Source organism: Salvelinus fontinalis, chromosome 13 (genome assembly GCF_029448725.1).
Source record: "Salvelinus fontinalis isolate EN_2023a chromosome 13, ASM2944872v1, whole genome shotgun sequence".
In the NCBI taxonomy this organism is placed as follows: domain Eukaryota; kingdom Metazoa; phylum Chordata; class Actinopteri; order Salmoniformes; family Salmonidae; genus Salvelinus; species Salvelinus fontinalis.
The window spans coordinates 53,987,677-54,002,160 of NC_074677.1; the positions used below are offsets into that span (position 1 = coordinate 53,987,677).

The following is a 14,484-nucleotide window of genomic DNA, read 5'->3' on the forward strand; positions in this document are numbered from 1 at the left end:
GAATGGGGCATTTTTTCTCCCGTCAGTAACCCCCCCCCCCCCCCCCCCCCCCACCCACACCCCACATCCCTTTCCAACCGCCCTTCCTTTTTTTTCTTCTCCCAAACTCCCATGAGATGGCTGCTCCATTTTAACATGGTCGTTGTTGGGCTGTAACCAAACTACAAGGTCACATCCCAGGACAGCATGAGTAGAACGCTGCTCTAGCAGAGGGGCTGAAAGGACTTCACTAGGCATGGTGGTCATATTAACAATGGAAACAGCACAATCAACATTTGGAGGGAGACAAAGGTAGCCTGAGACTGAGAACTGTCACTGCTGGAAAACAGATTGGTTTAAACTCAACACTTGGTGGGGGGAAAAAAGACAAAAAGAAGAGAAGCGGGTGAGCCAGTGATAGAGAATTCAGCAGAACGTGTGCGAGAAAGGATGTGTTGTTTAAGGAGGATGTACTCACAGTGGGGTGCAGACGCTCCACGGCAGAGTAACTACTCGGGAGAGTGAGTGCGCTTGTGTGTCCTCCTCCTTGCCTTTGTGTAGGACTGAGCTGATGACATCACAGCATTCCATGAGCTGTCTCTCACTCTATCTCCCTCTCTGTAAGACACACACAATAATTATCTTGGTGGTGGTGGTGGTGGGGGGGGAGTCAGGAAACAGAGCTCAGCCAAGCTAGCTGTAAAAGAAGTAACAGCATCCTGTTGAACAGAAATAGAGAGATCAATACCAGCTGCTGTTAGAAAACCATGTTTCTATTGCCTGGATTGTGGAAATTGATTGCTATTCCAAAAAAATTCTAAATTCTAACAATCCAATTGCACATTTTGCTTTTACTTGTCACATTTCTCCTCCGCAAACTATCTCCTCTTTTCTTATTTTTCAAAAGCTCTAGCACTCCACCTCCCCTGAATACATAGCTCCTCCCCCCCATAAAATTCTAGTCCTCTTCATACCATATTTGTCCCCTTAATCCCATATAACCCCTCTATCGCTTTCTCAAAACCAAACTAACCAACGAAACACTAACACATAGAAACAGATAAGTCTACAGTTGTCTTCAGAGATGCCAATATCTAGCTTACACAATGCCCCACTTCCAAGTTTCAAATTCAAGTGAATAGCACTCTCTGGTGGTCAAACACTTTGGCTTGTAAATTAAGGTATTTTTTTCTCCCAAAATGTCTTTATCCATGACTGCAATTTGTCTCATTTAATCAGTAAAATTATATGGATAGGTTTAAGCCGCACAAAAAATCGATTTCGAAAACAATGATGATACCATTTAAATACAAACAATGGACAATTGTCCAGTAGGCTTACAGTCTACTGTAAACCATTCCTGTACCTGCGCTGACGTAAAACTAATAGTAAGAGCTGTTGTTTCCCATTTACTGAAGTCATTGCTCGCGTTACCCTGCTCAAAACGTTGCATGCATCAACCAATGGTTGCGTGCCGCGTCATCGACTGAAACTAGATCCCCTACATACTGGCCTTGACGAGAAGGGAAAAAACAGTAAATGTGGAGTTAAGATGGAATGTCGCCTTGTAAAAGTCCAAAAGCGAAAGTATGTCACAGGCACTCTTAATATTTGTTCCGAAAACCTGACCATCTGGTTGTTGGAGACTTGGCAGAGGCTATCGACCGACAGATTGCTATAATGTGTGGTTAGCTGATACGTAAAATACCTATCAGGCGTAATGAAATCTGGCAGACATCATCAAGGAACGCGCCCAGTGTCTTTCTGGAAGCATCACTCACAGCACAACATATTGCTTTAACCAATTGCACCATCTGCTGGTTGTAGCCTATTTGAAAATACTACAAGGATGATGGTTTTCAGTTTGTTTTTTAAACTAGGCAAGTCAGTTAAGAACAAATGTTTACTTATTGGGTTATCTGCCTTGTTCAGGGGAAAAACGACAGATTTGTATCTTGTAAACTCGGGGATTCGATCCAGAAACCTTCCGGTTATTGGCCCAAGGCTCTGGGCTACCTGCCGCCCCAAAATACCACTTCAAAAATCAGATTAGGATTTAGGACTAAAATGACATGTTTTCAGGATCCGGTTTAACGCCGCCATCTTCTCCCACCCCCCAAAGGTTTTCAGGCGTAGCATCCTCCTCATCAAACTAACTTCTGCATTGTTCAAGACAACTGAGAACTTGGAAATCTCCGACATCTGATTTCAGTGTGTTCAAGACAACTGGGAACTTTGGTAAAAAGAAGCCCTGAGTGGGGAAAAACGTTTGAACGGTCATCCAACTCGGAATTCCAAGTCGTAAACTTGGGGATCAACCTGTGCCACGTTCACATCATGTCATTGTGATCGGAGGAAATACTTGTTTACTTAAGAGGAACGACTTGGAGCGGTCGTGCTTGGAAGGAACGCAAGAACCATTCTCACTATTGACAGACGAAACCGCGGCCATTTTCATTGGTGTGTGACGTCAGAGTTCAGCGTGTGGGAAAGATCGAGACACTGGTGTAGCAGAAACCCCGCAGTCCCCTAAATGCAGTGGTGTAAAGTACTTAAGTAAAAATACTTGAAAGTACTACTTAAGGTGTTTTTGGGGGTATCTATACTTTAATTTACTATTTATATTTTTAACAACTTTTACTTTTACTTCACTACATTCCTGAATAAAAGTATGTACTTTTTACGCCATACATTTTCCCTGACACCCAAAAGTACTTGTTACATTTTGAATGTTTATAGCAACTCATAAAAATGGTCTAATTCATACACTTATCGAGAGAACATCCCTGGTCATCCCTACTTGCCTCTGATCTGACGGACTCACTAAACACATGCTGCGCGCGTGCGCCATCTTGCGCTATCGTGCATAAATTTATTTTGCCCCCCCTCACCAAACGCAATCACGAAAACGTAGGTTAAAATATCAAAACAAACTCTGAACCAATGACATTAATTTGGGGACAGGTCGAAAAGCATTAAACATGTATGGCAATTTAGCTAGTTAGCTTGCACTTGCTAGCTAACGTTAATTTGTCCTATTTAGCTTGCTGTTGCTAGCTAATTTGTCCTGGGATATAAACATTGATTTGTTATTTGACCTGAAATGCACAAGGACCTCTACTCCGACAATTAATCCACACATAAAACGGCCAACCGAATCGTTTCTAATCATCTCTCCTCCTTCCAGGCTTTTTCATCGTTTAACTTATATGGTGATCGCATCTAAACTTTCATTGTATTACCACGACTACCGGCAAAACAGTTTGTCTTTCAATCACCCACGTGGGTATAACCAATGAGGAGATGGCACGTGGGTACCTGCTTCTATAAACCAATGAGGAGATGGGAGAGGCAGGACTTGCAGCGCGATCTGCGTCAGAAATAGAAAAGACTTCTATTTTAGCCCTTGGCGTCGCAGACGCTCGTTGGCGCTCGCGAGCAGTGTGGGTGCAATAATTGAATAACATGGATTTCTACATTTATTTTGCGACGCTCCGCACGCGACGTGCCCAGTCTGGTCAGCATGTTAGAGTTGGAGCGTGCCCCTGGCTATGAGTTTGCTTAATATAAGGAATTTGAAATTCTTTATACTTTTACTTTTGATATTTAAGTATATTTTAGCAATTACATTTACTTTTGTATGCGTAAGTATATTTAAAATGAAATACTATTATTTTACTCAAGTTGGATTTTACTGGGTGACTTTTGCTTTTACTTGAGTAATTTTCTATTAAAGTATCGTTAGTTTTACTCAAGTATGACATTTGGGTACTTTTTTCACCACGGCCATAATGCAGGCGCCTGTCATCTCACACCTAGTCTACGTCAAAAACATTTTTAATGTTGACAGTAACCTTCCTTTTTAATCTCCATGTGTAGCAAGCGATGTGTTTGTTGTCCAATCTAACATGGTAGTAGATGAGTCAGACAGACAATATTTCTCAGAGGCGCCGGCGGCAGACCTCTTCAGCTTCCTCCCCTAATTGGCTATCAAGTTCTAAAAGTTATATGAATCAAGTTGGATGGAGAGTGAGTGCGTTGTTCAAGATGGATAAACAAAAGGCAATATCAAGTGGTGCACAAAAACGCATCAGCAAAGCTACCACCTCCTTCAACTAACGAAACACCATGGCAGGTAGGCCTACTTATGTAGCAACTAGTACTAGCAGCCTCCCAGTCCCGACAGAGACCTCACTGCCCGGGCCCCGCAAAGACAGTGGCTTTGCTCCTCTTCCTCCCCTCGAGAATAGTGACAGAGATCGACTCCCCTTCTGTGAACAGTGGTAAGTCTACGAGTGATGAGACGGATAGCCGACAGCGTGGTCCAAGTTCAAATGTGTCATATAAATAGGCTACCAACTAAATAATAGATATAGCTATAGATAGGCTAGACTGCATTGTCTGTATAATGAAACAATCAGTTGTGTTGATTGTGGACTGATTATATTATTTGGCATCAAGCCTGGTTTTAGGCCACACACACTTTCTATCCAAGCTGCGATAGAGTGCGAGGACCGCTAAGGTAGGCTATATGTAACCGATGTGAAATGGCTAGCTAGTTAGCGGTGGTGCGCGCTAATAGCATTTCAATCGGTGACGTCACTCGCTTTGAGACCTTGAAGTAGTGGTTCCCCTTGCTCTGCAAGGGCCGCGGATTTTGTGGAGCGATGGGTAACGATGCTTCGTGGGTGACTGTTGTTGATGTGTGCAGAGGGTACGGACTAAAGTTATACTGTTACATATAGGCTTAAAATATATATATATATTAGTTACTGATTAGTATGCTGTTGCATGGAAAATTCATTTTACAATGTGCAATTTTTAAAATGTCCCAATTTAATTACTGAACAAGTGAATACATTATTATCGCCAGACAGCATTCTAAATAGCAGCATTGCGACACCGTAGGCCTATAGCTTCTTGAAACATAAATGTTAGGTTTAAGAGAAAATGACGACCAAACAAAAAATGAACATGTATCCATTGAAGCAAAGATGTAGGCTACTACATGCACTAGCACACTACATGCACTAGCACCACATAATCTGATAGCCCATCGATAGGCAACCGTGTAAAATTGCAATTTCAGAACCATGGACAGGGATCGGTAGCCTATCCCTGTCCATAGTGAGTGGCTAACGGATTAGATTTTAGAGGGATTTTGCGGGAGGACAGATAAACCGCGCTACATCAGTGGGACCAGAGATTATAACCAAGTTTCACAGTTGGAATTAAAATTTGCAGGGGCGTTCACGTGCATTTTTCCCAATAGGAAGGTCGTATTTAGGATTTCCCGACATGACGTGAATGCGGCAGTAGTGCTATGACTTCTCCGACCTTGAATATCACTGACGTCACGGTTTCACTGACGTCGTTGTTTTTCTGGTTCCCAGTTGTGAAAGCACCATTTGTCCCCTGATTGCGCATTGGCAGAAGTGTCTGGTCTATGAGATTATTAGCAAGCAATCAATCACATTTCTTAGGACCTTCACAAAGATAGTATAACTCCTAGAGACCTTATATTTCGAAAGGAAAGCCTCTTTAAAAGGAGTGCAGAAGTCATAATATCGGGCACCTAAAATGTTTGTGGTTATCTAATTTACTATGGCGCGCCAAATTTCAAAACTCAGCCGACCACGTTTGGAGTGAGTCTGAATAATCAGGCTCTAATATACAATTAATTGGATATACAGCCTGAAATGAATACCTGCAAAATCGTGTAAATGTTCCTTATATGCCAGAATGTTGAATAAAATTAAATTTAAACTTACTGTACTGGTTGTCTGTGAGGTTTGTTCTTCAGCTCCTCGAAATTTGAGACAAAATATCCACAGGAAAGTATTGTCTACATAGGTATAGAGTCCCACAGTGGAGGTGTCATAGTAGGGAAATGGTTCCAATAGTTTTTTCACCATTTATTTTTCCCATAGGGAATTTTGGAAAGACTTCAAATAAGGAATGTATTTCTTGTAGGACTGGAACCATTTCCTTGTTTGACCGCTAGGTTTTATGGTTATTATACTGTGGTAATCTACAGTTGAAGTCGGAAGTTTACATACACCTTAGCCAAATACATTTAAACACAATTTCTGACATTTAATCCTAGTAAAAATCCCCTGTCTTAAGTCAGTTAGGATCACCACTTTATTTTAAGAATGTGAAATGTCGGAATAGAATAATAGCAGAGAGAACAAATTATTTCAGCTTTTATTTCTTTCATCACATTCCCAGTGGGTCAGAAGTTTACATACACTCAATTAGTATTCAGTAGCATTGCCTATAAATTGTTTAACATGGGTCAAACGTTTCGGGTAGCCTTCCACAAGCTTCCCACAATAAGTTGGGTGAATTTTGGCCCATTCCTCCTGACAGAGCTGGTGTAACTGAGTCAGGTTTGTAGGCCTCCTTGCTAGCACACACTTTTTCAGTTCTGCCCACACATTTTCTATAGGATTGAGGTCAGGGCTTTGTGATGGCCACTCCAATACCTTGACTTTGTTGTCCTTAAGCCATTTTGCCACAAATTTGGAAGTATGCTTCGGGTCATTGTCCATTTGGAAGACCCATTTGCGACCAAGCTTTAACTTCCTGACTGATGTCTTGAGATGTTGCTTTCAATATATCCACATCATTTTCCTCCCTCATTATGCCATCTATTTTGTGAAGTGCTCCAGTCCCTCCTGCAGCAGAGCACGCCCACAACATGATGCTGCCACCCCCGTGCTTCACGGTTGGGATGGTGTCTTCGGCTTGCAAGCCTCCCCCTTTTTCCTACAAACATAATGATGGTCATTATGGCCAAACAGTTCTATTTTGTTTCATCAGACCAGAGGACATTGCTCCAAAAAGTACGATCTTTGTCCCCATGTGCAGTTGCAAACCGTAGTCTGGCTTTTTTTTATGGCGGTTTTGGAGCAGTGGCTTCTTCTTTGCTGAGCGGCCTTTAAGGTTATGACAATATAGTACTCGTTTTACTGTGGATATAGATACTTTTGTACCTGTTTCCTACAGCATCTTCACAAGGTCCTTTGCTGTTGTTCTGGGATTGTTTTGGACTTTTCGCACCAAAGTACGTTCATCTCGAGGAGACAGAATGTGTCTCCTTCCTGAGCGGTATGACAGCTGCGTGGTCCCATGGTGTATATACTTGCGTACTATTGTTTATACAGATGAACGTGGCACCTTCAGGCGTTTGGAAATTGCTCCCAAGGATGAACCAGACTTGTGGAGGTCTACAATTTTTTTTCTGAGGTCTTGGCTGATTTCTTTTGATTTCCCATGATGTCAAGCAGAGGCAATGAGTTTGAAGGTAGGCCTTGAAATACATCCACAGGTACACCTCCAATTGACTTGAATGATGTAAATTAGCCTATCAGAAGCTTCTACAGCCATGACATAATTTTGGGGAATTTTCCAAGCTGTTTAGAGGCACAGTCAACTTGGTGCATGTGAACTTCTGACCCACTGGAATTGTGATACAGTGAGTTATAATTGAAATAATCTGTCTGTAAACAATTTTGGGAAAAATGACTTGTGTCATGCACAAAATAGATGTCCTAACCGACTTGCCAAAACTATAGTTTGTTAAGAAGAAATTTGTGGAGTGGTTGAAAAACTAGTTTTAATGACTCCAACCTAAGTGTATGTAAACTTCCGACTTCAACTGTATATGGTTCGGTTATAGGCACCAAGGTAAAGTTTAGTTTTATATTGGATGTATTGGGTTTCTCTTGTCAATAGCTATTTAACCAAGCATGCCATGACAATGAAAGTTGTAGATTCTGAATGAGAGGAGGATGGCGAACAATCAACACCTTTTTTGTGTGAATTTTAGATATTTTTTAGAAGATTGAAATCTGAATAAAAAAATGAATAAGTGACATTCTCCATCCTCCGCTGATTCCCTAGTTCAATAATGGACTAAAAGAGCATTACGCTCAGGATCCCTCATCCTTGACCCATCCTCCTCTACTTTCCTCATCGCCTCAGCATACGACACCTTCTGTACTACTCTGACTCTGGCCAACTCAACCTGCCTCTCTTACACCGGACACTTCCGATTCCTATCAACATGGGCACCCCTACAGTTGACACACACACACACTCCTCTGTCCCATGCCCTCATGCACTCTTCCCAAATCTTGGAATCTCCCTGTTACACACTGCTGCAACATGACCACAAACACGGTACCTGTAACACCCTTCTGCACACTCCATGCTACCCAAGACATCACTCCTTTAAATGGCGCCCTGTTCCTAAGAGCAAAGCAAGAAATAGATCTTGAGCCAAGTCGCGTGACACAGAGCGCCCGATCCCTCCGGTCAGAGGAAACACAAACAAATATCACAAGGCCACTACGAGTTACCCTCACTGATTCAACTGCACCCAACTCCTTACTCACCCACCCTGAAACCATAAATGGATCCGCCAAAAGCCAAGGATCCATTTTCTCCCAAAACGTCACTCCTCCTACTCCTCTTTCTCATGTCCATCAATACAAGGCTCGGACTCCGTGCTCTTCGCCACACCTTCCACCTCCATTAAAATCGTCCTCGTTCACTTCCATTTCTCTTCCAGAAGTCGGTCTGGCGTACTTCTTACTCTGCACAGTTTTCTTCGACACCCCATCTCCCTTTATGTCGTAATTGGTCCTCAATCTCAAACTCTTCTTTCCTCACTCTCTCCAACACCTTTTTGGTTTTCCTATTCCATTCCACACATTCGGAACAGAAGGCTGTGTCCTCCAGCTCAGGTAGAAACAGTACGTCCCCACACTCATAACAGAAGTTCCCGTCGTTCCCACTTGTCTCTGTAGCCTCTTCCCAGTCGTTCAACACCGACAGGCCCATATGGTCTGTCAACCATCACCTTCTCTGATTCATTTTACTACATGTAGTTTTACATTATGGTGCCAGTGCCAAGGATAATGAGGACGAAACTGTTGATTTCACCAGAGTTCTGTCTATTTACAGAGATGTGCGTGGTTATCAGAACATCACGCCAGTGTAAGCCTACGCGAAACACGGTGTTTCTAAAATCCCCTATAGGAAAAACGCATGGTGGGAAAATGTTTGGAACCATTTTCTTGTTTGACCGATAGGGTCTATGGGTAGTATGACTCATACTGTGGCCTTCTATAAGATAGCCCTATGGGGTTTAGTTGGGATCATCAGTAAATTACACAATGTACAGTGCATTCGGAAAGTATTCAGACCCCTTGACTTTTTCCATATTTTGTTACAGTTACAGCCTTTTTCTAAAATTGATTAAGCACATTTTCCCCTCATCAATCTACACACAATACCTCATAATTACAGAGCAAAAAAAAACAGAGATACCTTACCTTACGTACGTTTTCAGAACTTTTGCCGTGAGACTCGAAACTGAGCTCAGCTGCATCCTGTTTCCATTGATCATCCTTGAGATGTTTCTTGAACTTGGTTGGAGTCCACCTGTGGTAAATTCAATTGATTGGACATGATTTGGAAAGGCACACACCTGTCTATATAAGGTCCCACAGTTGACAGTGCATGTCAGAGCAAAAACCAAGCCATGAGGTTGAAGGAATTGTCCGTAGTGCTCCGAGACAGGATTGTGTTGAGGCACAGATCTGGGGAAGGGTACCAAAACATTTCTGCAGCATTGAAGGTCCTCAAAAACACAGTGGCCTCCATCATTCTTAAATGGAAGAAGTTTGGAACCACCAAGACTCTTCCTAAAGCTGGCTGCCCGGCCAACCTAAGCAATCGGGGGAGAAGGGCCGTTGGTCAGGGAGGTGACCAAGAACCCGATGGTCACTCTGACAGAGCTCTAGAGTTCCCCTGTGGAGATGGGAGAACCTTCCAGAAGGACAACCATCTCTGCAGCACTCCACCAATCAGGCCTTTATGATAGTGGCCAGACGGAAGCCACTCCTTAGTAAAAGGCACATGACAGGCCGCTTGATGTTTGCCAAAAGACACCTAAATGACTCTCAGACCATGAGAAACAAGATTCTCTGGTCTGTTGAAACCAAGATTGAACTCTTTTGCCTGAATTCTAAGTGTCACGTCTAGAGGAAGCCTGGCACCATCCCTATGGTGATGCATGGTAGTGGCAGCATCATGCTGTGGGAATGCTTTTCAGCTGCAGGGACTGAGAGACTAGTCAGGATCGAGTGGCAGATGAATGGGGCAAAGTACAGAGAGATCTTTGATGAAAACCTGCTCCAGAGCTCTCAGGACCTCAGACTGGGGCGAAGGTTCACCTTCCAACAGGACAACAACCCTAAGCGCACAGCCAAGACAACGCAGGAGTGGCTTCGGGAGTCTCAATGTCCTTGAATAGCCCAGCCAGAGCCCGGACTTGAACCCGATCTGACATCTCTGGAGAGACCTGAAAATAGCTGTGCAGCGACGCTCCCCCATACAACCTGACAGAGCTTGAGAGTATTTGCAGAGAAGAATGGGGGAAACTCCCCAAATACAGGTGTGCCAAGCTTGTAGCGTCATACCCAAGAAGAGTCGGCTGTAATCGCTGCCAAAGATGCTTCAACAAAGCACTGAGTAAAGGGTCTGAATACTTATGTAAATGTTATTTTATATTTAATTTTTGCTTTGTCATTATGGGGAAATGTGTGTAGATTGATGAGGGGGAAAAACAATTCAATCCATTTTTAAAACAAGGCTCTAACAAAATGTGGGAAAAGTGAAGGGGTCTGAATACTTTCCGAATGCACTCTACATGGGACAATATTTTAAAAGGTCAATAGCTCTACATTTTTATGACTTAACCTCAAACCCACTATAAACTGTAGAAATCCATATACAAATATTAATAACCGTTTAATTAGACAACTAACTGAAAATATTGTCCCATTTACATTATATATAGCCCCAGGGATATGCGATCCAACGTCAAACCAATTTTGCTACAGTCGCACACCAGCAAGCTGAAGCTAATTGGCAAAAGAGGTTGGTTAGCACAAGCTAGCCTAGGAGACTTACAGACACAAGATCTGATTAGACTGATTTTAAGTTATCTAGAAGGGAGAGTGACTGTAACTCTGTACTCTTTTGGCAGAGTGAATGTACAAAATGAATGCCACGTGTGAACACACAAACAGCCACATTAAAACGATTTGTCAAACACCTATTGAAAAAGTGGCAATTGGCAAGACTATAATTGACGAAGGAGACCCAGAAAAAACTATTAACTGAAAAATATTTTTCATTTCAGTTGACTAAAATTAGATGACATTCTGGACAAGAATTTGTGGAGAGAATGAGAACTTTTCAATGATAAGCACAATTATACTGAAAAAAATATTAATGCAACATATTGTGTTGGTCCCATGTTTCATGAGCTGAAATAAAAGATCCCAGAAATGTTCCATATGCACGAAAAGCTCTTTAAAATGTTATGCACACATTTGTTTACATCCCTTTACATTTCTCCTTTGCCAAGATAATCCATCCACCTGACAGATGTGGCATATCAAGAAGCTGATTAAACAGCATGATCATTACACAGGTGCACCTTGTGCTGGGGACAATAAAAGGCCACTCTAAAATGAGCAGTTTTGTCACACAACACAATGCCACAGATGTCTCAAGTTTAGAGGGAGCGTGCTGCAGGAATGTCCTCCAGAGCCATTGCCAGAGAATTGAATGTTAATTTCTCTACCAGAAGCCGCCTCCAAAGTCGTTCGTCCAACTGGCCTCACAACCTCAGACAATGTGTATGGCGTTGTGTAGGCGAGCAGTTTGCTGATGTCAATGTTGTGAACAGAATGCCCCATGGTGGCAGTCGGGTTATGGTATGGGCAGGCATAAACTATGGATAACGAACACAATTACATTTTATCTATGGCAATTTGAATGCACAAATACACCGTGACGAGATCCTGAGGCCCATTGGGAGTCCCATTTTGCATATCTGTATTCCCAGTCATGTGAAATCCATAGATAAGCCTAATTTATTTATTTATTTCAATTGACTGATTTCCTCATCAATTGTTACTCAGTAAAATCAATTAAATCGTTGCATGTTGTTGTTCAATATATTATACAAGTTGTAATTCGTAACATATCAGACAAAATGGGTGATGAATATCCACAAATTAATACATACCATACGAAACGTAACATAGTAAATGGAGTGTATCGTATATACAGGTTGAGACCAGGTTGGTTAGATACACTTTTCATAGCCAGGTTCTGTAGCCAAAGTAATATTCTCCCTCTTTTCCTCAGAGAAAACTACTGGGCAAAAACTGTTGAATCAGCTTTGTTTCCACATCATTTCAACCCCCAAAATACATGTGTTTACGTTGAACGTTGAATCAACGTGGAGTACTGATTGGATTGGCAAAAGTCATCAATTTAAGGGAATTGTTTAAGGGAATTGTGGATTTTTTTCCCACCCAGCCTTTAACTTATATCCAATGACATGGTGACATTTTTGTTGATTTCTCGTTGAATTCACGTTAGTTGACAACTCAACCAAATGTCAATCAAAACTAGATGTTGAACTGATGTCTGTGCCCAGTGGTTAGCCATTACTGTTCAAAAGATATGACCCACAATACCAGCGCTATACGTTTTTTCTTTCTATCGTGCATCAGTGGGCCACATTTTACATTCATAAAGTATATCGCTGGCCATTCTAAGACTAGGCTAACTTGAGGTCCGTTTGTTAAGGCTACACCTTGTTCAGTCATGTTACCTCATTAGCTAGCTATAGTTAATCATCTGGGGCGCGTTCAGCAGGAAGCAACGTTCAGATAGAAATGTGCTGTGTAGAACAAACATACCATTTGCCATTTTAAATAAGGAATAATGTTGGCTCTATTCATGGATATCTATCTGCAACGTTCGAGAACGTTTTGCAACTGAACGTGGTCACGCTAACATTAACAGTAGCCTATATGCAAACATTTGGTGGCATGAAAAAGGAAAACAAACTATTTATTGATTAAATCCCTCGTGCTACAACACTATTTCTGACTGGGTAAATAACATTATTTTGAGTTAATGTGACTCACACTTGAGCACTTGGACCAGGACTCCTGCACTGGGACTCGGACTTCAGCCATAGGGACTCGTTACTCGACCATTGGACTTGGACTCTGACTCGAGCACAGGGGACTTGGGACTCGATTCGGACTCGAGGCATAGAGATTCGACTACATCACTGGGCGAAACAGTCATTAACGTTTTCATGTGAATATTCTAAAATCTGCATAAAGAAAATATATGCATTTACCCACCAGTGGTGTTTCCACCAAACGGTTTTGTTACAGCTAAAAGGCAGTGCGTGATGACGCGATACACACAAAATGTACTTTTTTTGTGCACACAAAATGTACTTTTTCGTTTAAGTTTTCATGTACCAAATACAAATCTAAACTTCAATGTGTTTCCATCTAATTTGCAACTCTACTGATAGTTTTGTCACAAAAACTTTTGTGTTAAATAGCAAATGTGCCCATTCTGGTTTTGGCACCTGCACTCTAGCCAACAACATACACAGTGCGGGTAGGCTGTGAGGGTAGGGTAGTCTACATGATAATATTTGCATTTGTCAAACAGCAGTCAAGCATCAATCATCATGTCACCAGAATAAGACATTCGATATTTATTTGGAAAGGAACATCGAGCTTATCTCGAGCACATATATTTTTTTATTCACTTCAGGCCTGATAGAAAACAGCAAATGTGTCAGTAAACTTTCCAAATGTCGACAAAACAGCTAAACATGGTGGGATCTTTTTGTGATGGTAAAACTAATTATGCGACAAACGGAGGTGGAAACACTTATGCACAAATATCGATATAATAACCATCATATCGAAGTAAACTTGGAGTCACGCGATGACATGTTGTGCGGTCCTCCCGCTACGACTCGGGAAAGCATGCGGTTTATTAGGCAGATTAAATAAATTATGAATTTAACAAGGTGGTGAAAGTGCAAGCAACTTGATGAGCTTGATGCTCCTTTCCAATAAATGTCGAGGGTATTATTCTGGTGACATGATGATTGATGCTTGGCTGCCGTTTGACAAATTCAATGAATCTAGCTGTTTCGTCCATATTCATCTCGTCATGTAGGCTATTACCGCACTATATCTGGAGCTGTTTGCTAAAACGCACGTACCAATACTGTAAGAAATTGTATTAGATATTGGTAACTTGTTTTAACAACTTCTCAACATTACCTATAAGTTGACACAACATACACACCCCCTCTTTCTCTTGGACATATGCTGGACACATAGGACATATACACGGCACCCACAATTCCCCTCCCCCATGACAATCACACAGACACACCCAACCCATGGTTGGACCTCAGGACAAAGAACTCTCAGGAACCAATGGAACGTGGACACCAGGCCTGATCAGGACTACCCAAGACCCAGATCGACCAATCGGAAGGCCGGACTCGCAGATCTACCTACTTTGCTTGTTGTCTATATAGTACTGAACAATTCTGGAAACTCCCTCTTTTCCGGACGATTCACT

At 42.0% G+C, this 14,484-nt stretch overlaps 1 protein-coding gene across 1 annotated transcript in view; it reads right to left on the reverse strand.

Annotated features, from left to right (window-relative positions):
- The window catches only part of LOC129869047 (mucin-2-like), a 37,748-nt gene extending 36,099 nt beyond the window's left edge, over positions 1-1,649 (reverse strand). The window contains exon 1 of the mRNA XM_055943507.1: positions 458-1,649. The gene's annotated coding sequence lies outside the window, so the exon portion shown is untranslated. The remainder of the gene's footprint in view (positions 1-457) is intronic.
- Between the last annotated feature and the right edge of the window lie 12,835 nt (positions 1,650-14,484).